Raw genomic sequence first — 23,758 nt, forward strand, 5'->3', positions numbered from 1 at the left:
GCGCTGCCCACCATGTAAAGGAAGCACGCCCCAGCCAAGCTGGCTTTTCCACTGCATTTTGCACAGATCCCCAGAACAAACGCACACAGCTCGCAGTTGGAGGGTTAAGCCCAAATTTATTCAGGATAAGGGTAGGATACATAGGATTAGCATTCTAAAACTACTAAAACATGCAGATACATATAAGAACCCAGACCAAGCAAACTAGAAACTAAGTTGCAATATCATACATCACCCAGCCATGATGTCAGCCAGCTCAGAACAAAACCCCTTCTCAAAGAATACCCTTTATAGATACTTTCGTCACTCATTCCCCCCTCCCTTCGGCTCACCCTGCTAAGATCTTTCACACCTTCCCCCGAGATGTTAATTTTGCTCAAGGCCGGTCAGCCTTGCCCCAAGCGGTTCCAGGATGTACCAGAACCCCCCCATGCAGCTGGCCGCTTATCTGTGCTGCTCCTAAAACCATAACAATAAAATAATTTAACATATTAAAACCAGCTATTCCCAGTATGAATTTACCCCTTCCTTACATGGGGTACCGCAGGGCTCAGTCCTGGGCCCAGTGCTCTTAAACATTTTTATTAATGATTTGGACGAGGAGGTGCAGGGAACGCTGATCAAATTTGCAGATGACACAAAATTGGGTGGGATAGCTAATACTCTGGAAGACAGAATCAAACTTCAAAGTGATCTTGATAGGCTGGAGTGCTGGGCTGAACACAACAGAATGAAATTTAATAGGGATAAATGCCAAGTTCTACATTTAGCAAATAGAAACCAAAGGCACAGTTACAAGGTGGGGGATACTTGGCTCAGCAATACTACAAACGGGAAGGATCTTGGAATTGTTGTAGATCAGAACAAGGGTCTATCTAGTCCGGCATTTTCTCCCCACAGTGGTCCATCACCTGGAGGTAGGATATAGCCATCAGGACTAGTAGCCATTCACAGCCTTCTCCTCCAGGATTTCGTCTAACCCCCATTTTAAACCATCTAAACTGGTGGCCATCACTACATCCTCTGGTAGGGAACTGCATATTTTAACCATCCAGTGTTAGCTTAACTATCCTCCAATGAGGGCCTGCTCTACACATGAAGAGCAACTATACTTGGGAGTTGGACCTTTGGAAATTGGGGCATCCCTTAGTTAAAGGACATGTAAAATAACGTTGAGATAAGTATTCAGAACACAGTCCCTGTTAATCACCAGGATGAAATGCTCTCACCTGCTCTTGGTCCTCTGCCTGGCTCAGGAGGAAGCCTTCTGCCAGGGCCACCGCCTGGGAACTGGTCTCCGCTCCACATTCTCTGACCCAGCTCACCATCTCCCGGGGCAGGACAGCCAGGAACTTCTCCAGGACCACCAGGTCCAGCATCTGAGCTTTCGTGTGCTTTTCTGGCTTCAGCCACTGGCAGCAAAGGTGGTGGAGATAGCTGCAAACCCCTCGGGGCCCCATGGCCTCCTGGTAGTCCCTAAAGGGCTGAAGCTCCACGTTTGAGCAGGTGTTGCTCCCAGGCTGGTCCTGCTGCACTCCTCTTTCCCAGGGCTCTGCACGGCTCCCTTCCTGGATGTTGCAGGAGACGTTTTCTGGTTCAGGGCCTGCAAAGCTTTGCTCTTCCATCTTCATGCTCTTCTCCATCGCTGCTCCCACCAGGACTTGAAACAGTCTCCTGCCTTGGCTTCCAATTTCTCCTTTGAGGCAGGGACTGCGCTGTAGGAATTAAAATGGAGATTGTGAAGGAGGCACACAAGGTAGACCTGGTTAAAGTTCCCAACCCAGCCACCCCCCTCCCACCGGTTCCCAGTGAAACACTGGAACTGGAGCCAGTTCACCTGAGAATAATCACACTTCACCAAGGCTTCAGGCAATTTATTAAATCAGAGTAAGGCCCTGAGCGTATGAACAATTAACAGGAGACAGGGGAGGGTATGTGGGGGGAAACAGTCTGAAAGTTACAATGCAACTAAGAGGCCACAGCAGAAATTAAACAACTTTAAAAGAGCAATAAAAGCCACATCATGGCAAGCTGTTGATTCAGAGCCACCCAAAGAAAGACACTCAGTCCTGGCTACCTGATACCTGATGGCACGGGGGTCCCTTTGCCACCCTTCTGAACCCCGAGCAGAATGATCCTTCCCCTAATGAACAGGGACCAAAAACTAGAAACTATCTAACTGATCCCCAGAGCTAAGCCGGTGGGGTGGCCTGGCTGCACCAATCCACAAACAGCAAGCTCCCCAGGGCTCCCGGTGAGGCGAGAAGGTTCCCACCTTCAGCTGCACAGATCACCAACCCTTTGGAACGGCCTTGGGCTACCGGCTGCCTTGGTAAAACCTGGTAATGGAGCCAGATGGCTGCTTGACTGATCATTCTGCCGAAGGACGGCTGAACAACGCCCCCCACCCCCCACCCACCCCGGCCAGCTGCAAGGCCCAAGTGCCTTCCCTAATAATTTGATCTTGTAAACACCAGCCAGATTCTCTTTTTTTAGAAGGTTTATTACGAGCAGCGCTTCGCACTGCCAGTTGGAAGCCCTCAGAGGACCCAAGGAACTGCCCACTATTTTCAGGAAATGCTAACATACTTATAGGGTCAGTCCCCTTAGAAACAAGGGAGAACCTCTCCATAGAACACACCAATCACAAAACAGTAACAGGTAAGCTTCTCAGCCAGTTATAAGCAAGGATTTTACACATGTGCAGAGTGCAATCTTTTCAAGGACAGAAAAACAATACATCAATGATTACTGAGAAACTTGTGCCATTGATTGTGCCAATGATTACTGAGAAAATTGTACAACAGGGTTCAGTCCTGGGCCCAGTGTTCTTCAACATTTTTATTAATGATTTGGACGAGGAGGTGCAGGGAATGCTTATCAAATTTGCAGATGACACCAAATTGGGTGGGATAGCTAATACCCTGGAAGACAGAAACAAACTTCAAAGCTGTTTCTAACAGTCCTAGGAGGCACACAATCTTGTGAAACTATTGTTTCAATACTCTTCACAAGAGTTGGTCTCATGGTTGTTGTTGTTGTTGTTATTATTATTATTATTTATTATTTATTTATATAGCACCATCAATATACATGGTGCTGTACAGCGTAAAACAGTAAATAGCAAGACCCTGCCGCATAGGCTTACATTCTAATAAAATCATAGTAAAGCAATAAGGAGGGGAAGAGAATGCATACAAGCGCTGGGTAGGGTAAACAGGCACAGGGTAGGGTAAAACTAACAGTATTAAGTCCAAACAACATCAGGTTTTAAAAGCTTTAGGAAAAAGAAAAGTTTTTAGCTGAGCTTTAAAAGCTGCGATTGAACTTGTAGATCTCAGATGTTCTGGAAGAGCGTTCCAGGCGTAAGGGGCAGCAGAAGAAAATGGACAAAGCCGAGCAAGGGAAGTAGAGACCCTTGGGCAGGCGAGAAACATGGTATCAGAGGAGCGAAGAGCACGAGCGGGGCAATAGTGTGAGATGAGAGAGGAGAGATTGGAAGGAGCTAGACCGTGAAAAGCTTTGAAGGTTAACAGGAGAAGTTTATATTGGATTCTGAAGTGAATTGGAAGCCAATGAAGAGATTTCAGAAGCGGAGTAACATGGTCAGAGCGACGAGCCAAGAAGATGATCTTAGCAGCAGAGTGGTGGACAGAAACCAACGGACTGATGTGAGAAGAAGGAAGGCCAGTGAGGAGAAGGTTGCAGTAGTCCAACCGAGAAATAACCAATGCATGAACAAGAGTCTTGGCAGAAGAGACAGACAAAAATGATCGAATCCTGGCAATATTATACAGGAAAAAACGACAGGATTTATCTACTGCCTCAATATGAGGAATAAAGGAGAGCGAGGAATCAAATATTAAGCCAAGACTACGAGCTTCCTTGACTGGAGTAAGTGTAACATCATTGACAGTAAGAGAGAATGAGAGATGAGGAGAAGGTTTAGGAGGAAAAACAAGCAATTCAGTCTTTGCCATATTGAGTTTCAAACGACGATGAAGCAGCCAAGCTGAGATATCTGAAAGACATGCCGAGATACGATCGTGAACATCAGGAGAAAGTTCCGGAGATGACAGATATAGTTGTGTATCATCGGCGTACAGATGATATTGGAGGCCATGAGATTGAATAAGCTTGCCCAAGGGCAACATGTATAAGGAAAACAACAACGGGCCAAGCACCGAGCCTTGCGGAACCCCTACTGAAAGGGGAAAGGAGGAAGACGAGGTGCCATTAGCCAACACGCTGAAAGAGCGACCCGCTAGATAGGAGGCAAACCAGTTATAGACAGAGCCACAAAATCCAAGGTCATGAAGGGAATCTAAAAGAAGATCGTGATCAACCGTGTCAAAGGCTGCAGTTAGATCAAGGAGAATAAGAACGGAATAAAGGCCTTTAGACTTGGCAGTAAGAAGATCATTGGTGATCTTGGTAAGGGCTGTTTCAGTGGAATGCAAAGGACGGAATCCAGATTGAAAAGGATCCAGAGCAGAGTTACTAGAAAGAAAATCAAGACAACGAGAATAGACCACACGCTCCAGGATCTTTGAAACAAAAGGCAACAAAGAGACAGGTCAGTAGTTAGACAGAGATAGCCTATCAAGAGTAGGTTTCTTGAGAATAGGAGAGACTGCAGCATGTTTAAAAGCAGAAGGAAATGAAGCAGAGGACAGAGAAAAATTAATAATATGAAGCAAGGAAGGGAGGATAGCAGGGATAAGATTAAGAAAGACGCGAGAAGGAATCGGATCATGAGAACAAGTGGAAGGCTTCGAAGAGCGCAGTATTGTAGACAGTTCATCAGCTGAGACCGAAGGAAACGCAGAGAAATTTGCAGGAGGAACTGACAGATGAGGAACAGGAACTGGAAGAGGAGCAGAGCTTGCCAGATCAGAGCGAATAGTTTGGATTTTAGCATTGAAAAAAGAGGTAAAGTTATTAGCAGACAGAGAGGCGGGGAGAGATGGTGGATTAGGCTTCAGAAGAGAGTTGAAGGACGCAAAGAGCCACTGAGGATGCCTAGCATTTGACTGGATCAGCGTTGAGTAATACTGCTGTTTGGCCAGTGAAATGGCAGAAGAGAAAGAGGAGAGTATTGACCAAAAGCTGAAAGTGCCAGCCCTTGCTCTGGTTCTACATCTCCAACAAACAGTGTCCCTTCTGTTATCAATCGTGCTGCTCTATGCGAGATGCATGCGAGAAAAAAATATTGTGCAGCGCCTGTATTTAGTAAGGATATAGAACAGCGTTCCCTATCCTGCTGTCCCAGCTTTCCTGACCATGGGACATACTGACTTGCAATGATGGGAGTTGTAGTCCAACACCTTTGGAGGGCACCAGGTTGAGGAAGGGCTGCTCTAAACAAAAAAAGAGAAGTAGGGGGCCCTAAGTTGTTCGTCATCAGTTTTCCACAACCCCACAGTCACCTCTGCATATCCTATTCTCCATCCTGTCCTCATGGTTTATATCTGCTTTGGGAGAATGAGAATTTCACTGGCACTTTCTGCCTCCTTAGGGAAGATGTGGCGTTAAAGGCTTGTGAGCCTTAACTCCCAATTTCCCTGCTTTTTGGAGTTTGGTTGAAAACTGTAGAGCCTTTAATGTTGTTTTGTGAAACATAGGTTTTTTGTTTATTGAATATAAGGAAAATTATGGACTCAGCAAGCCACTAGCCATGAGGAGTAAAACACACATTGAAACGTCTTCTCATGGAGGCCTTTTGTTCACAATCCTGCATTGAGAGCAGGTCTGAGTCCATCACAGGCTCCAGAAAGGAAAACCTTCGGTCCTCCAGGAAATAAGAGCTCTGCTAATGAACCAGAGTTTCTCTCCCAGTGCAACCCACCGCTCCCTTTCTATGCACTTGAACCCCAAACAGGGACCTGAGTAACAGCGGTTTCTCCCCACTCTCAGGATGTGAACATCGGGCTCACTTAATGCATCAAAGAGGGACGTCCTAAAACCAGCAGCAGGCTCCCTTCTTAATCAACAAAAGCGCCCCAGGATTTATTTCGAAGGCCTCGTGGCCAAAGTGACTTGTTAATTTTACTTATTCACTAGGTTTGTATCAGGGAGAGGCAACAAAATCAAAATGCAATGCACACAGGACACCAGGGCAGCCTTTTGCCCGCAGGGGGGACATTCCTCCTCCCCACCCGGGACCTTTCCTTTTGTGTCCCTCCCAGACCCCCCTCCTTTCTGCAGCCTTCCCTTCCGCAATCCCCTAGTTATGGGGAGGGAAGAAGGTGCAAGGTGGGGGTCTCCCGGGGAGGGCTCCCTCTCTCTTCCCACCCACCCCCTGCCCCAAACCTGCACCCCCTGTCCTGGGGGGGGCTCTCTTTCCGCCCCCTCCCCCCTGGGACCCCCTTGCAATCTGCACTCACCGGCTCCTTCGCAGGGGAAAAGAGGCTGCAGACAGCGGACAGACGAAGCTCGCAGGAGCAGGGGGGAAATCCCAGGCGCCTTTGCAATGGGGGGGGGGGGGAGGAAGTGTGGGGCCGGAAGGGAGGGGCCTCATCCAGCCTGGGCTCTAGGACCCAGCCCCCCCTCTCCGCCTCTTTAACCCTTCGGTGGAGGCAGCACTAGAGAGCCGCAGAGGCTCCTGGCAAAGACGCGGACTTGGGAAGGGGGCTTTTCCACAATGGGGGTGTGTGTCTTTTATCCCCCCAGCAGCATCGCCGCCCCATCTGCTCCTGGGGGCTTTGTGGGATCCACAGCCGTTTCCCCTTTGAGTGCGTAACGCAGCCTCCGGCATGGGAGCCCTCCGTCCTGCTGCCTGCCCTTGCTGCAGAATAGTGTTCCCCAACCTGGTGCCCTTCAGAACTCTAAACACGAATAGATGCTCTAAAAAGAGAGAGGTCAAGTAAGGTGAGCCTATGAAAAGGAGGACAGGGCTCCCGTATCTTTAGCAGTTGCATAGAAACAATAATTTCAGCAGGTGTCATTTTTATAATATGGGGAACCTGGTGAAATTCCCTCTTCATCACCACAGTTAAAGCTGCCCTCTTTTAAATCTGGTCACTCTAGTATAGCTCCTGCAGCTTTAACTGTTGCGATGAAGAGGGAATTTCACCGGCTTCTGCATGTATACAAATGACACCTGCCGAAACTCCCTTTTCAACACAACTGTTAAAGATACAGGAGCCCTGTCCTCCTTTCCATAGGGTCACCCTAATGTTAGGTGAAGTTTTATCAGGGTACAGGAAGATTCTGTATCCATGGAGCCGCTAGTCGTGAGGACTAAAACGCACACGGCAACTTCTTCTCATGGTGGCCTCTTCTTCCACACCTGGACCCCTTCTTTGAGAGCAGGTCTGACTCCATCTCAGGCTCAAGGCAGGAAAACCTTCGGCCCTTCTGGAAATAAGAGGTCTGCTGATGAACCAGAGTTTCTCTCCCAATGCATCCCATGGCTCCACTCTAAGCCCTCTCTGTTCCCTGCACTTGAACCCCAAAAAGGGGCGGAAGCGAACTGATTTCCACCCGCTCTTAGGATGTGAACAGCAGGGCTCCCTTCATCCCTAAAAGCAGGATATATTAAAGCCCATGAAAGCATTTGCCCATAGCAAATCCATACTTGCCCACAGAGAAAACATAGCACAGTCCTTGTCTTTCAGTCAGCTGCACTTAGGTTTTATTTAGTGTAATTTGATTTTATATTTGACTTTTAATTTTATTTATTGTGATTAATTATCTTCTTGTGTTGCCTTGTTTGGCATTGTAGTAGTAGTATTTATTTACGTTGTAGTCAGCGGACTATACCTTAAGAGAGATACCTTTAAGCATTTTGCAAGGGAAAAGTGGCAACCAAGAATGTAGCAGAAATTGCCACAAGAATATTCCATAGAGTATGAACAAAAGTACAAACAAAAATACAATTAAAAAATCATCAAAGGTTAAGGTGTACTTTCGGCTTTCTTCATATCAGAAACGCGAACTATCCTTTCTCGTTCCTCCATTACATTTAACACAGTAAACAAATTCATCTCTTTCTTCTATCTTAACTATATCTCCCCAGACAAATACATCGTTTCTCTCGGTTTCTTGCAAAAATGCTATCAGAGGTTTCCATTCAGATATAAACGTGGATGTGGACTTTTCTCTCGTTATCGATGTGAGTTTTGCCATCTCCGCCAACTCCAACATCCATTCATTCGTTGTTGGTGTTTCATTCTCCCATTTGTGTGCATACAACGGTCTCGCTGCCATTGTCATATATAGAAATAAAGTTCCCCCCTTCTCTTTTAGCAGTTTATCCATTAGAATCATAGAATCATAGAATAGCAGAGTTGGAAGGGGCCTACAAGGCCATCGAGTCCAACCCCCTGCTCAATGCAGGAATCCACCCTAAAGCATCCCTGACAGATGGTTGTCCAGCTGTCTCTTGAATGCCTCTAGTGTGGGAGAGCCCACAACCTCCCTAGGTAGCTGATTCCACCGTCGCACTGCTCTAACAGTCAGGAAGTTTTTCCTGATGTCCAGCCGGAATCTGGCTTCCTTTAACTTGAGCCCGTTATTCCGTGTCCTGCACTCTGGGAGGATTGAGAAGAGATCCTGGCCCTCCTCTGTGTGACAACCTTTTAAGTATTTGAAGAGTGCTATCATGTCTCCCCTCAATCTTCTCTTCTCCAGGCTAAACATGCCCAGTTCTTTCAGTCTCTCTTCATAGGGCTTTGTTTCTAGACCTCTGATCATCCTGGTTGCCCTCTTCTGAACACGCTCCAGCTTGTCTGCATCCTTCTTGAATTGTGGAGCCCAGAACTGGACGCAATACTCTAGATGAGGCCTAACCAGGGCCGAATAGAGAGGAACCAGTACCTCACGTGATTTGGAAGCTATACTTCTATTAATGCAGCCCAAAATAGCATTTGCCTTTCTTGCAGCCCTATCGCACTGTTGGCTCATATTCAGCTTGTGATCTACAACAATTCCAAGATCTTTCTCGTTTGTAGTATTGCTGAGCCAAGTGTCCCCCATCTTGTAACTGTGCATTTGGTTTCTATTCCCTAAATGTAGAACTTGGCATTTATCCCTATTAAATTTCATTCTGTTGTTTTCAGCCCAGCACTCCAGCCTATCAAGATCACTTTGAAGTTTGTTTCTGTCTTCCAGGGTATTAGCTATCCCACCCAATTTTGTGTCATCTGCAAATTTGATCAGCGTTCCCTGCACCTCCTCGTCCAAATCATTAATAAAAATGTTGAAGAGCACTGGGCCCAGGACTGAGCCCTGCGGCACCCCACTCGTTGCCTCTCCCCAGTTTGAGAAGGTTCCATTGATAAGTACTCTTTGAGTCCGATTCTGTCGCCAACTGTGGATCCACCTAATAGTTGTTCCATCTAGCCCACTTTTAGCTAGTTTGTTAATCAGAATGTCATGTGGTACTTTGTCAAAAGCTTTGCTGAAGTCAAGATATATGACATCCACAGCATTCCCACGGTCCACAAGGGAGGTTATCCTATCAAAAAATGAGATCAAATTAGTCTGACAGGATTTGTTCCTGACAAATCCATGTTGGCTTCTAGTAATCACTGCATTGATTTTAAGGTGTTTACAGATTGACTTCTTTATAATCTGCTCCAGAATTTTCCCAGGGATGGATGTCAGACTTACTGGTCTGTAGTTCCCAGGTTCCTCCTTTTTGCCCTTTTTGAAGATAGGGACAACGTTAGCCCTCCTCCAGTCGTCCGGCACCTCACCCGTCTTCCATGATTTTGCAAAGATAATAGACAAAGGTTCTGAGAGTTCTTCCGCTAGCTCCTTCATTACTCTTGGATGCAGTTCATCGGGCCCTGGGGATTTGAACTCATTCAAGGAAATTAGGTGTTCTTTGACCATTTGTTTATCAATCTCAAACTGCAATCCTGCCCCCTCAACTTCTGCTTCACTTTCTCCAGGGGGGTCATAGACCCGCTTTTGGGAGAAGACCGAGGCAAAGTAGGAATTGAGCACTTCAGCCTTTTCTTTGTCGTCTGTTATCAATTTGCCCTCCTCACTAAGCAGTTGAACCACCATTTCTTTCCTCTGTCTTTTACTACTCACGTATCTGAAGAAAGCCTTTTTATTGCTTTTAGCATCCCTCGCTAATCTCAGCTCATTCACAGCTTTAGCCTTCCTGACGCCATTTCGGCACTTCTGCGCCACTTGTCTGTACTCTTCTTTTGTAGCCTGGCCTTCCTTCCACTTCCTATATGTATCCCTTTTTGTTTTCAGTTCATCAATAAGCTTTTTGTGGAGCCACATTGGTTTCCTCTGTTGTCTTCTATCTTTTCTCCTTGTTGGAATTGTTTGTAACTGTGCCTTTAAAATTTCATTTTTTAGATACTCCCACCCATCCTGCACTCCTTTTCTTTTTAGGCTCCCTTGCCACGGGACCTTACTTATTATCGGTCTGAGTTTATTAAAATCAGCTTTCCTAAAATCCAGAGTACGTGTATGGCTACGCTCAACTTTTGTCTCCTTCATAATCAAGAATTCAAGTATGACGTGGTCACTTCCCCCCAGAGTTCCCGTAACTGCCACTTTATCCACTAAGTCATCCCTATTGGTCAATAACAAGTCAAGGATTGCCGATCCTCTAGTTCCTTCCACCACTTTCTGTAGGAGAAAGTTATCACCCATACATGTCAGGAATTTCTTGGAAGGGCCGCTTTTGGCAGTAATGGTCTCCCAACAGATATCAGGGTAATTGAAGTCCCCCATCACTACTACATCACACTTCCTTGAAACACTGGCAATTTGTTTCTCAAAAGTTTCGTCCTCGTCTTCTCCTTGATTGGGTGGTCGGTAGTAGACTCCGATTATCACATTCTTTTTATTCCTAGCCCCATTTATTTTAATCCGGACACTCTCAACGGGGCTCCCAATCTCATCTGCCTGTATTTCTGTGCAGGGATAGGTATTTTCAACATATAGTGCAACTCCACCTCCCTTTCTATTTCTTCTGTTCTTTTTGAACAAGTTATATCCTTCAATTGCTATATTCCAGTCATGGGAGTCATCCCACCAAGTTTCAGTTATACCTATCAAGTCGTATTTGCCTTCATGTAATAAGAGTTCAAGTTCATTCTGTTTGTTTCCCATGCTCTGGGCATTAGTATATAGACATCGAAGACCATGTGTTTTATAGTCTGGCTTTGTTCCTACCTTGTTGCAGACACTATTTTGGGACTCTGTTGGAGCTGTTCTCTGTACTGTGGTGCATTGGCCTTCATCCATTGTTGCCTCAAAATTTACGTCTCCCACCCCCGCAAGATTCAGTTTAAAGCCCTCCTGATGAAGTTCTTCATGCTGTGGCCGAACTCATTCTTTCCAGCCCTTGTGAGGTGCAACCCATCCCTTGCCAGCAGTCCATGTTCCAAGTAGCATAGCCCGTGGTCCCAGAATCCAAAACTCTCACGACGGCACCACTTTCGAAGCCAGTCGTTCATCCGGAGTATTTTTCTTTCCCTTTCTAATCCTCTTCCAAGAACCGGGAGGATGGATGAGAAAACTACCTGGGCCCCAAAGTTCTTCAGTTTCCTTCCCAGAACTTCAAAGTCTGAAATGATTTCTTCGTAGCTCTGCTTGGCGACATCATTTGTTCCCACATGGATGAGAAGAAAGGGGTATGTGTCCGTGGGCTTTATGAGCTTCGGTAACCCTTCAGTCACATCTCTAATCTGTGCTCCAGGGAGACAGCACACCTGGCGAGTCCATGGGTCTTCACGACATACTTGGGTTTCAATCCCACGCAGCAGGGAGTCTCCCACAACGACTACTCTTCTCTTCTTCTTGGTTGACCTACCTTCTGTCTCTTGGTCACTGTTGCATGGTGCCTCCTGTACTTCTTCCTCTGCAAACTGTCCTTCAGTCTCATTCTCCAGAAGCTGAAAGCGGTTGCTTAACTGCAATGGCTCCACCGGTGCAGAACGCCCTCTAATTCCTCCTCTCCTAACTGTCACTCTTTTCCAGGGAGTTTCCTCTTCATTGGCTTTCCTCCCCTCAGCATACTCCACTTCTGCTTCAGCTGGCTGTTGTTCTTCAATCTCATGTGCTTCTTGTTGCTGTTGCAGTTCCACTGTTCGGTCGAAGAACTCCTCGACTTCTCTTATTCCTTGGAGGGTGGACACTCGCTGCTCAAGTCCTCTCACTTTTTCTTCCAAAAGTGCCACCAGCTTGCACTTGTTGCAGGTATACGCCATGTTGAGCTCAAGCAGAAACACGAACATTGCACACCCTTTGCAGGTCACCACCTCTAGGGACTCCTTTCCATCCATATTGTCGATTTCTGCTTTGGTTTTTTCCCTTTTTGATTATAGTAGAATTGCCTTTGCTTTGTTGTGTCCTCTCTGAAGGTACACAACTATATGAGGATGTCTTAAGGGAAAGTAAGATCTTTTTGGGGTGGAGGTTTGGTTTTGGGGGTTTTTTGGTGGTGGTTTTGTGGGGTTTTTTTCTCTTTATGTTTTTCTTTTTTCCCCCACCTCTTTTTTATTTATTTTTTATTCTATTTTATTTTATTTTATTATTATTATTTTTTTAGAAGCCTCCCCTTTGGCCTCCCCTGCCGAACTCCTGTTTGCTCTTCCTGTTAGCTCGCTCCCTGGGAATCTGGCTTACTTTTCTAGCTCCTACTCGAGCTGGGCCAGCTGCTTTTCCCTGCTTCTGCTCAGCTCCAAGTCAGGAACTCGAATGAGGTCACTGAAAGGCCAACAACAATCAACAGCAATTAGACACTGATTGCTGAGACCAACTGACAATCAGGCCACTCCCCCTTCAGCTCCTGCAGCAACTATAAACACCAACCTCTCACTCAGCACTCAGGAGCACATGGCAAGCACACGGCCTCTTTGAATTGGCAGCCTCCTGGGTTTCCTTGAGGCTTCTCTTGTTCCCCTTTCCTTGGTCTCCTCTTCCCCTACACTCCCCCTGCCAAACTCGTTTGCTCTTCCTGTTAGCTCGCTCCCTGTTCGCTCGCTCCCTGGGAATCTGGCTTACTTTTCTAGCTCCTACTCGAGCTGGGCCAGCTGCTTTTCCCTGCTTCTGCTCAGCTCCAAGTCAGGAACCAGAATGAGGTCACTGAAAGGCCAACAACAATCAACAGCAATTAGGCACTGATTGCTGAGACCAACTGACAATCAGGCCACTCCCCCTTCAGCTCCTGCAGCAACTATAAACCCCAACCTCTCACTCAGCACTCAGGAGCACATGGCAAGCACACGGCCTCTTTGAATTGGCAGCCTCCTGGGTTTCCTTGAGGCTTCTCTTGTTCCCCTTTCCTTGGTCTCCTCTTCCCCTACACTCCCCCTGCCAAACTCGTTTGCTCTTCCTGTTAGCTCGCTCCCTGTTCGCTCGCTCCCTGGGAATCTGGCTTACTTTTCTAGCTCCTACTCGAGCTGGGCCAGCTGCTTTTCCCTGCTTCTGCTCAGCTCCAAGTCAGGAACCAGAATGAGGTCACTGAAAGGCCAACAACAATCAACAGCAATTAGGCACTGATTGCTGAGACCAACTGACAATCAGGCCACTCCCCCTTCAGCTCCTGCAGCAACTATAAACACCAACCTCTCACTCAGCACTCAGGAGCACATGGCAAGCACACGGCCTCTTTGAATTGGCAGCCTCCTGGGTTTCCTTGAGGCTTCTCTTGTTCCCCTTTCCTTGGTCTCCTCTTCCCCTACACTCCCCCTGTCAAACTACTGTTTGCTCTTCCTGTTAGCTCGCTCCCTGTTCGCTCGCTCCCTGGGAATCTGGCTTACTTTTCTAGCTCCTACTCGAGCTGGGCCAGCTGCTTTTCCCTGCTTCTGCTCAGCTCCAAGTCAGGAACCAGAATGAGGTCACTGAAAGGCCAACAACAATCAACAGCAATTAGGCACTGATTGCTGAGACCAACTGACAATCAGGCCACTCCCCCTTCAGCTCCTGCAGCAACTATAAACACCAACCTCTCACTCAGCACTCAGGAGCACATGGCAAGCACACGGCCTCTTTGAATTGGCAGCCTCCTGGGTTTCCTTGAGGCTTCTCTTGTTCCCCTTTCCTTGGTCTCCTCTTCCCCTACACTCCCCCTGTCAAACTACTGTTTGCTCTTCCTGTTAGCTCGCTCCCTGTTAGCTCGCTCCCTGGGAATCTGGCTTACTTTTCTAGCTCCTACTCGAGCTGGGCCAGCTGCTTTTCCCTGCTTCTGCTCAGCTCCAAGTCAGGAACCAGAATTAGTCCTGGTAGGAAGGCTCCCGTTTCATTTGTATGTTAGTCTTGAGAATTTTTTTTGAATTCAAGAGTGTATTTGTATCCAGAATGCTTTGGCTTTTTTACAAGTCTACCAAAGATGATAAAAGTTTCCTCCTTCTCCTAATTTCCAACAGTTTCCCGAGGGACTCTTATACATTTCAGCCAACTTTACAGGAGACATATACCATTTGTACATCATATTAAAAAAATTCTCTTTAAGTCTTGAACATAATGTAAATTTCAAACCTTCCCCCCATATTCTCCAACTGTTCCATTGAAACGTTGTATCCAAAGTTTTGAGCCCATTTTATCATAGTCTTTTACCTGCTCATCCTCCCTCTCATTCTTTAATAAAAGTTTATGTATCTTTGAGATAACATGTTCATCATTTGGACATAACGTCATTTCAAATTCAGATTTTGATTGCTCAAACCCACCATTCTTTTGTCTATTTTAAACCTTTCCATGACTTGTGCACAAGGAAGCCTAATTTGTACATACCAAAACACGTATGACCATCTTTCAGCAGTTCCTCCCTTGATTTTAACTGATATTCATCTTGTGACATTTGTAATACATCATTATATGTCAACCATTTAGGCAGATTTGTCAATTCCCTTCTATGAATAGCCCCCTGGGCCGATACCCAAAGTGGTATTTTATGACAGAACCTTGGTTTACATTATTTATTTATTATTTATTTATTTATTACATTTTTATACCGCCCAATAGCCGAAGCTCTCTGGGCGGTTCACAAAAATTAAAACCACAAAAAACATCCAACAGGTTAAAAACACAATTACGAAATACAGTATAAAAAGCGCAACCAGGATAAAACCACACAGCAAAGTTGTTTATAAGATTAAAATTCAGAGTTAAAACAGTAAAATTTAAATTTAAGTTAAAATTAAGTGTTAAAATACTCAGTGAATAAAAAGGTCTTCAGCTGGCGACGAAAGCAGTACAGTGTAGGCGCCAGGCGGACCTCTCTGGGGAGCTCGTTCCACAACCGGGGTGCCACAGCAGAGAAAGCCCTCCTCCTAGTAGCCACCTGCCTCACTTCCTTTGGCAGGGGCTCACGGAGAAGGGCTCCTGTAGATGATCTTAAGGTCCGGGTAGGAACATAAGGGAGGTACATATTAGGTAGGTACATATTATTATTAAATTCTACATGAACCTTGGCTTTATCGTACCACAAGTAGCCATGCCATCCAAATCTCAATTCGTGTCCTTCCAGTTCCAACAGTCTCCTATTTTTCAACAACACCCAATCTTTCATCATCATTAAACAGCAGTCCGAGAAATACACTTTGAGGTCCGGTAGGCCCAGCCCTCCTCTTTCTTTCGCATCCTGCAATATTTTAATTTTAACTCTTGGGTTTTTTGATTGCTGTATAAACATAGATCTCTCTCTCTCTCTGTGTGTCACTGCTCAAATGCTAAATCCAATGTTACAATGGGTATTGTTTGAAACAAAAATAACATTCTAGGCAAAGCATTTATTTTAACTGTTGCAATTCTCCCCAAAAGTGACAGTTGAACCGTTTTCCTTCTTGCAAAACCTTTAACTTCATTCCAAACCTTAACATAATTATTATGAAATAACATAAAATTCATGTTTGTCAAGAATAGTTCCCAAATAAGCTTGGCCACAGCATAAAGAACTTGATCAGGAGGGCTTTAAACTGAATCTTATGGGGCTGGGACATGTAAACTTGAAGGCAACAGTAGAAGAAGGCCCATGCATCCTAACGCAGAGAACAGCTCCAATAGTGCCCCAAAATATTGTCCAAAACAATATAGGAACAAAGACAGACTATAAAGCACATAGTCTTTAATGCCTATATGCTAATGCCCAGAGTGTGGGAAACAAACAGAATGAACTTGAACTTTTATTACATGAAGGCAAATACGACATGATAGGTATAACTGAAACTTGGTGGGATGACTCCCATGACTGGAATATAGCAATTGAAGAATGTAACTCGTTCAAAAAGAGCAGAAGAAATCGAAAGGGAAGCGGAGTTGCACTATATGTTAAAAATACCTATCCCTGCACAGAAATACAGGCGGATCAGACTGGGAGCCCCATCGAGAGCATCAGGGTTAAAAGAAATGTGGTGAGGACTAAAAAGAAAATTATAATTGGAGTCTACTACTGATCACCCAATCAAGGAGAAGACGAGGACTAAACTTTTGAGAAACAAATTGCCAGTGTTTCAAGGAAGTGTGATGTAGTAGTGATGGGGGACTTCAGTTACCCTGATATCTTTTGGGAAACAAATACTGCCAAAAGTGTGGGTGATCACTTCCTCCTACAGAAAGTGGAGGAAGGAACTAGAGGATCAGCAATCCTTGACTTGATATTGATCAGTAGGGATGACTTAGTGGATAAAGTAGCAGTTACGGGAACTCTGGGGGAAAGCGACCACCTCGTACTTGAATTCTTGGTTATAAAGGAGACAAAAGCTGAGTGTAGCTGTACACATACTCTGGATTTTAGGAAAGCTGATTTTAATAAGCTCAGAACTATGATAAGCAAGGTCCCATGGCAAGTGACCCTAATGAGAAAAGGAGTCCAAGATGGGTGGGAGTATTTTTAAAAAGAAATTTTAACAGCACAATTACAAACCATTCCAACAAGGAAAAAAAGTTAGAAGACAACAGAAGAAACCAATGTGGCTCCACAAAAAGCTTAGAGATGATCTGAAAACAAAAAAGGGATACATACAGGATGTGGAAAGAAGGCCAGGCTACAAAAGAAGAGTACAGACAGGTGGCACAGAAGTGCCGAAATGGCGTCAGGAAGGCTAAAGCTGACAATGAGCTGAGATTAGCGAGGGATGCTAAAAGCAATAAAAAGGCTTTCTTCGGATACATGAAAAGTAAAACACACAGGAAAGAAATGGTGGTTCAACTGCTTGACGAGGATGGGTAATTGATAACAGATGACAAAGAAAAGCCTGAAGTGCTGAATTCCTACTTTGGCTCAGTCTTTTCCCAAAAGCGGGTCTATGACCCCCCTGGAGAAAGTGAAGCACAAGTTCAGGGGGCAGGATTGCAATCTGAGATTGATAAACAAATGGTCAAAGAACACCTAATTTCCTTGAATGAGATCAAAGCTCCAGGGCCTGATGAACTGCATCCTAGAGTAATGAAGGAGCTAGCGGAAGAACTCTCAGAACCGCTGTCTATTATCTTTGCGAAATCATGGAAGACAGGTGAGGGGCCGTATGTCTGGAGGAGGGTAACGTTGTCCCTTCTTCAAACAGGGCAAAAAGGAGGAACCTGGGAAAAGACAGGCCAGTCAGTCTGACATCCATCCCTGGGAAAATTCTGGAGCAGATTCTAAAGAAGTTAATCTGTAAGCACCCTGAAAACAATGCAAAAATTACTAGAAGCCAACAGGGATTTGTCAAGAACAATTGGATAACCTCCCTTGTGAACTGTGGGAATGCTGTGGATGTCATATATCTTGACTTCAGCAAAGCTTTTGACAAAGTGCCCCAGGATATTCCGATAAACAAAAGAGCTAAAAGTGGGCTAGATGGAACAACTATTAGATGGATACATAGTTGGCCACAGACTCAGACTCAAAGAATGCTTATCAACAGTACCTTCTCAATCTGAGGGGAGGTAAGGAGTGGGGTACCGCAGGGATCAGTCCTGGGCCCAGTGCTCTTCAACATTTTTATTAAATGTTGAAGAAGGTGCAGGGAACGCTTATCAAGTTTGCAGATGACACAAAATTCTTTGATGCAGCTTAAGGCTGCTGCTCTGAACAAAGCTCTTCTCGCACTCAAAGCATTTATAGGGCTTCTCCCCAGTGTGAATTGTTTGATGCCGCTTAAGTTTGCTGCTTTCAGAAAAGCTCTTCCCGCACTCAAAGCATTTATAGGGCTTCTCCCCAGTGTGAATTCTTTGATGCCGCTTAAGGTTGCTGCTTTCAGAAAAGCTCTTCCTGCACTCAAAGCATTCATGGGGCTTCTCCCCAGTGTGAGTTCTTTTATGCTGCTTAAGTTTGCTGCTTTCAGAAAAGCTCTTCCCGCACTCAAAGCATTTATAGGGATCCTCCCCAGTGTGAGTTCTTTTATGCTGCTTAAGTTTGCTGCTGTCAGCTAAGCTCTTCCCGCACTCAAAGCATTTATAGGGCTCCTCCCCAGTGTGAATTCTTTGATGCTGCTTAAGGCTTCTGCTTCTAGAAAAGCTCATCCCGCACTCAAAGCATTTATAGGGCTTCTCCCCAGTGTGAATTACTTGATGCTGCTTAAGATGTGTCCTCTGAGCAAAGGTCTTCCCACATTCTAAGCATTTATAGGGCTTCTCCCCAGTGTGAATTGCTTGATGCTTTTTAAGGTTGCTGCTTTTAGAAAAGCTCTTCCCGCATTCTAAGCATTTATAGGGCTTCTCCCCAGTGTGAATTGTTTGATGCCGCTTAAGGCTGATGCTCTGAGCAAAGCTCTTCCCGCACTCTAAGCATTTATACGGCTTCTCCCCAGTGTGAATTGTTTGATGCCGCTTAAGGCTGATGCTCTGAGCAAAGCTCTTCCCGCACTCAAAGCATTTATAGGGCTTCTCCCCAGTGTGAATTATTTGATGCCGCTTAAGGCTGCTGCTCTGAGCAAAGCTCTTCCCGCACTCTAAGCATTTATAGGGCTTCTCCCCAGTGTGAATTGTTTGATGCCGCTTAAGGCTGATGCTCTGAGCAAAGCTCTTCCCGCACTCAAAGCATTTATAGGGCTTCTCCCCAGTGTGATTTCTTTGATGCTGCTTAAGTTGTGTCCTGTGAGCAAAGGTCTTCCCACACTCTAAGCATTTATAGGGCTTCTCCCCAGTGTGAATTACTTGATGCTGCTTAAGCTGTGTCCTCTGAGCAAAGGTCTTCCCACATTCTAAGCATTTATAGGGCTTCTCCCCAATGTGAATTACTTGATGCTGCTTAAGCTGTGTCCTCTGAGCAAAGGTCTTCCCACATTCTAAGCATTTATAGGGCTTCTCCCCAGTGTGAATTCTATGATGCTCCTTAAGGCTTGAGCATTGAGTAAAGCTCTTTCCGCACTCTAAGCATTTATAGGGCTTCTCCCCAGTGTGAATTGTTTGATGCCGCTTAAGGCTGATGCTGCGAGCAAAGCTCTTCCCGCATTCTAAGCATTTATAGGGCTTCTCCCCAGTGTGAATTCTTTGATGCAGCTTAAGCTGTGTCCTCTGAGCAAAGCTCTTCCCACACTCAAATCTCCCCAGTGTGAATTGTTTGATGCAGCTTAAGGCTGATGCTGTGAGCAAAGCTCTTCCCGCACTCTAAGCATTTATTGGGCTTCTCCCCAGTGTGAATTCTTTGATGCAGCATAAGTGTTTCTCTGCGAGCAAAGCTCTTCCCACACTCAAAGCATTTATAGGGCTTCTCCCCAGTGTGAATTCTTTCATGCAAGTTAAGTTGTGAGTGGAAAGTGAATGGTTTTTCACACACTAGGCATTGAACGTTAGAATGAATCTTCTGAGTTTTACTCTGTTTCTTCCTTTTACGAATGTTCTTTTTATTTGGTGCTTCTAGTATTGGAGTTTCACAGACGTATGATCCTTCCAAAGAAATAGATTCATTTTCCCTCTTCTCTTCAGTTTCAGTTTTCCTTCTCTGGTGTAGGCCATTTTTCTTGCTCTCCCTGTGATCACCTGCAAGTATAAACACAGAAATCATCTTGAAATCTTGGAACAAAACAAATGGTTGCTGATTTGATTCACAGGATAAAAAAAAAATCGTTGGTGAGGCAGATCCTTCCAAACACATTAAATATCCCGACAATCAATAGAACTGAGAACTAGACTGCCATACAATGCTTTCATCTATATGGAGTAACTCAAATAAAGTAGTTGGGAGAATAAATGAACAACATAAAATACTGTAAAAATAAAATACACTTAAAATCTGCCATTGTCTCCTAGCTGATCATTTAACTGGGAACAGGAAAGTGGGAATTCAACCCTAATGGTTATTTTCAATGGCTAGTTAAATCTTAAAATGAAAAGCAAGCTTTCCAGAGCTGTCTTCTGAAAAGGCTTAACTCTCCTCTCCTCCATGGAGACCATTAAGATAATATCTGTAACATCTTCAATATGATGCAGATGCAATTATAGCAGCAAAGTCAGATGGATTGGCAGCCATCTCTGCCACAGAGCAAGTCCATCAATGGGCTTTTCTCAACATTTTGTCAGGTCTTCGGAGTCAATGACGTTTGTATTCTGCACTGACACAAAGAAAGAAGAGCTGAAATTCCACCTTCCAGGATCTGGCAAAAAGGCAGAGAGGGAGCCTTACCCAGAGGAATCCCATTCCTTACCCAGAGAGGCCAGGATCCAACGATTCTCCGCCATGACTTCTTTGTGCAGAGTCCTCTGGCCTGGATCCAGCAGAGCCCACTCCTCCTCCGAGAAATGCACGGCCACCTCCTCAAAGGTCACCAGACCCTGAAAGAAGAAGAAGAAATGATGTTCTCTTTAAGCATTATGTAGCAATCCATGAAGACAAGGATGGTGAGGTCCTCTTTCTGAATGCCAAAGCACTGCGAGTGACATTCAAGGCCTTCCTAGCAGCCATCTTCCTTGATGGGCTTTCGGAAGCAGGCTAAAAATTTTTTGTTCAAGCAGGCCTTTGGAGAATAATCCAGCCCTCCATCTTTGTTAATGTCTTATAATTTTGTTGTGTATTTTTAATTGTTTATGGTTTTGTTTCCCTCCCCCCCCATGTATATTTTAAACTTTGTAAGGCCGCCTTGAGGCCCAACATTGGCAAAAGGCGGGATACAAATAAATATAATAATAATAATAAGAGCAAAGGCTAAAGGGGCAGGTTCTTCCAAGACCAAAGAGATGCACAGGAGACGGAGGCCCCCAGGACTCCCCTACCTGCCCAGGCTGTGCAGAAACCACTTCCGCTCCACCACCAAGCCAACGAGGCCCAGAAGGACCCCCCAGGATCAGGTCACTCCCCCTGCAGGTTGTTTTGCTCCCTGTGAGGAAGGTAAAGAAGGTGAGAAGGTAAGTTCACATTCTTAACTATTCCCATTTTCATTGTTTATTTTCATTGTTTTTTTATTTATTGCATTTGTTTACCATACCATAGCCGAAGCACTTAAAAACAATATCCAAATATTTAAAACTGCGAAAACATACAATATACACATACATATAAAACTACTATAACAAATTTTAAAACTATGACCCTATAAAAACAGACCCAGGCTAATTAATTACATATTACTAATTACATATTGCTAATTACATATTGCTTGACCTGGCACTGAAAAGATAACAATGTCGGTGCCATGTGAACCAAATTGGGGAGATTGTTCTACAGTTGGGGGGCCACCACAGAGAAGGCCTCTCCTTTGTTGTCGTCCTCTGATCTTCCCTCTGAGTAGGTGCCTGGAGGAGGACCTTAGTTGGTGAGTGTGTAAGACCGGGCCAGAGTGGGTCTGATACCCTCGAACCACATTACTAAACAACATTTCCTTTTTGAGTATCTCCCCCAGCAAAATCAGGCTCAAGGAGAACATTAAGACAGCTCATGCACTTCAGGCATAATTGAGGGAGGGAGACCATGGGGAAATACGTCCTCCGTCCCCCTCCTGCAAGATCCACCTGTCCAGCGGCCTCTGTGTGATGCCCGGTGGAGCCTTCTCTGCCTCAGGGATATCTGTGGGTGCTCTGGCCAACATCCCCTCGACCTGAAGCAGGAGGGAGGATTCCAGGCAGAGAAGAGCGATTAGAGAAGGAAAGAAACGGCTCAGGTCAAGGTCAAGGGCAGCGTTTCCCAATCGCTTTGCCCTTCAGGTCTCATTCTAAAGTTGATCTACCATCCAAGCCACACAGCACAGGAACTTGTGTCTTTGTCAGGGGGCTGAGAGTTCAACCCTGATATCCAGCATTTTCCACTGTAAACACAGCAGTTTGGCGTCTACAAATGCTATTCCTGTTCTGTTGGGAGGACTCTCACACTGACACTCTGATCCCCTCCTTCCCCAGAACTTCACAAACCCATTCATTTCTCCTGTGATCATAAGAACGTAAGAAGAGCACAAGCAGGACATGAGTGCAACAGCAACCTCCTGCCCACGTTCCCCAGAAACCGGTGTACATATAATCATAGAGTTGGAAGGAACCTACAAGGCCAGAGTCCAACCCCCTGCTCAATGCAGGAATCCACCCTAAAGTATACCTGAAAGGTGGTTGAACAGCTGCCTCTTGAAGGCCTCTAGTGTGGGAGAGCCCACCACCTCCCTAGGTCACTGATTCCATTGTCATACTGCTCTAACAGTCAGGAGGTTTTTCCTGATGTCCTGCTGGAATCTGGCTTCCTTTAACTTGAGCCCGTTATTCCGTGTCCTGCACTCTGGGAGGATTGAGAAGAGATCCCGGCCCTTCACTGTGTGACAACCTTTTTAATATTTTAAGAGTGCTATCTTGTCTCCTCCCAATCTTCTCTTCTCCAGGCTAAACATGCCCAGTTCTTTCAATCTCTCCTCATAGAGCTTTGTCTCCAGACCCGTGATCATCCTCATGGCCCACCTTTGAACACGCTCCAGCTTGTCTGCATCCTTCTTGAAGTATGGTGTCCAGAACTGGAAGCAATACTCTAGATGTGGCGTAACCAGTGCTGAATAGAGGAGAACCAGTTCTTCACACAATTTGGAAGTAAAAGACAGAGGAAAGAAATGGTGGTTCAACTGCTTAGTGAGGAGGGCAAATTGATAACAGACGACAAAGAAAAGGCTGAAGTGCTCAATTCCTACTTTGCCTCGGTCTTCTCCCAAAAGCGGGTCTATGACCCCCCTGGAGAAAGTGAAGCAGAAGTTGAGGGGGCAGGATTGCAGTTTGAGATTGATAAACAAATGGTCAAAGAACACCTAATTTCCTTGAATGAGTTCAAATCCCCAGGGCCCGATGAACTGCATCCAAGAGTAATGAAGGAGCTAGCGGAAGAACTCTCAGAACCTTTCTATATTGTCTTTGCAAAATCATGGAAGACGGGTGAGGTGTCAGATGACTAGAGTAGGGCTGACATTGTCCCTATCTTCAAAAAGGGCAAAAAGGAGGAACCTGGGAACTACAGACCAGTCAGTCTGACATCCATCCCTGGGAAAATTCTGGAGCAGATTATAAAGAAGTCAATCTGTAAACACCTTGAAATCAATGCGGTGATCGCTAGAAGCCAACGTGGATTTGTCAGGAACAAGTCCTGTCAGACTAATTTGATCTCATTTTTTGATCGGGTAATCTCCCTTCTGGACTGTGGGAATGCTGTGGACGTCATATATCTTGACTTCAGCAAAGCTTTTCACGAAGTGCCCCATGATATTCTGATTAACAAACTAGTGAAAAGTTTGCTAGATGGAACAACTATTAGGTGGATCCACAGTTGGCTACAGAATCGGACTCAAAGAGTACTTATGAATGGAACCTTCTCAAACTGGGGAGAGGCAATGAGTGGGGTGTAAAGGAAGCACGCCCCAGCCAAGCTGGCTTTTCCACTGGATTTTGCACAGATCCCCAG

The 23,758-nt window shown here is 45.4% G+C and overlaps 1 pseudogene; it reads right to left on the minus strand.

Annotated features, from left to right (window-relative positions):
* LOC134395817 (zinc finger protein 850-like) overlaps positions 1-20,580 on the minus strand; it is a 51,685-nt pseudogene extending 31,105 nt beyond the window's left edge.
* Between the last annotated feature and the right edge of the window lie 3,178 nt (positions 20,581-23,758).

This window comes from Elgaria multicarinata, chromosome 3, assembly GCF_023053635.1.
Source record: "Elgaria multicarinata webbii isolate HBS135686 ecotype San Diego chromosome 3, rElgMul1.1.pri, whole genome shotgun sequence".
NCBI classification, from domain to species: domain Eukaryota; kingdom Metazoa; phylum Chordata; class Lepidosauria; order Squamata; family Anguidae; genus Elgaria; species Elgaria multicarinata.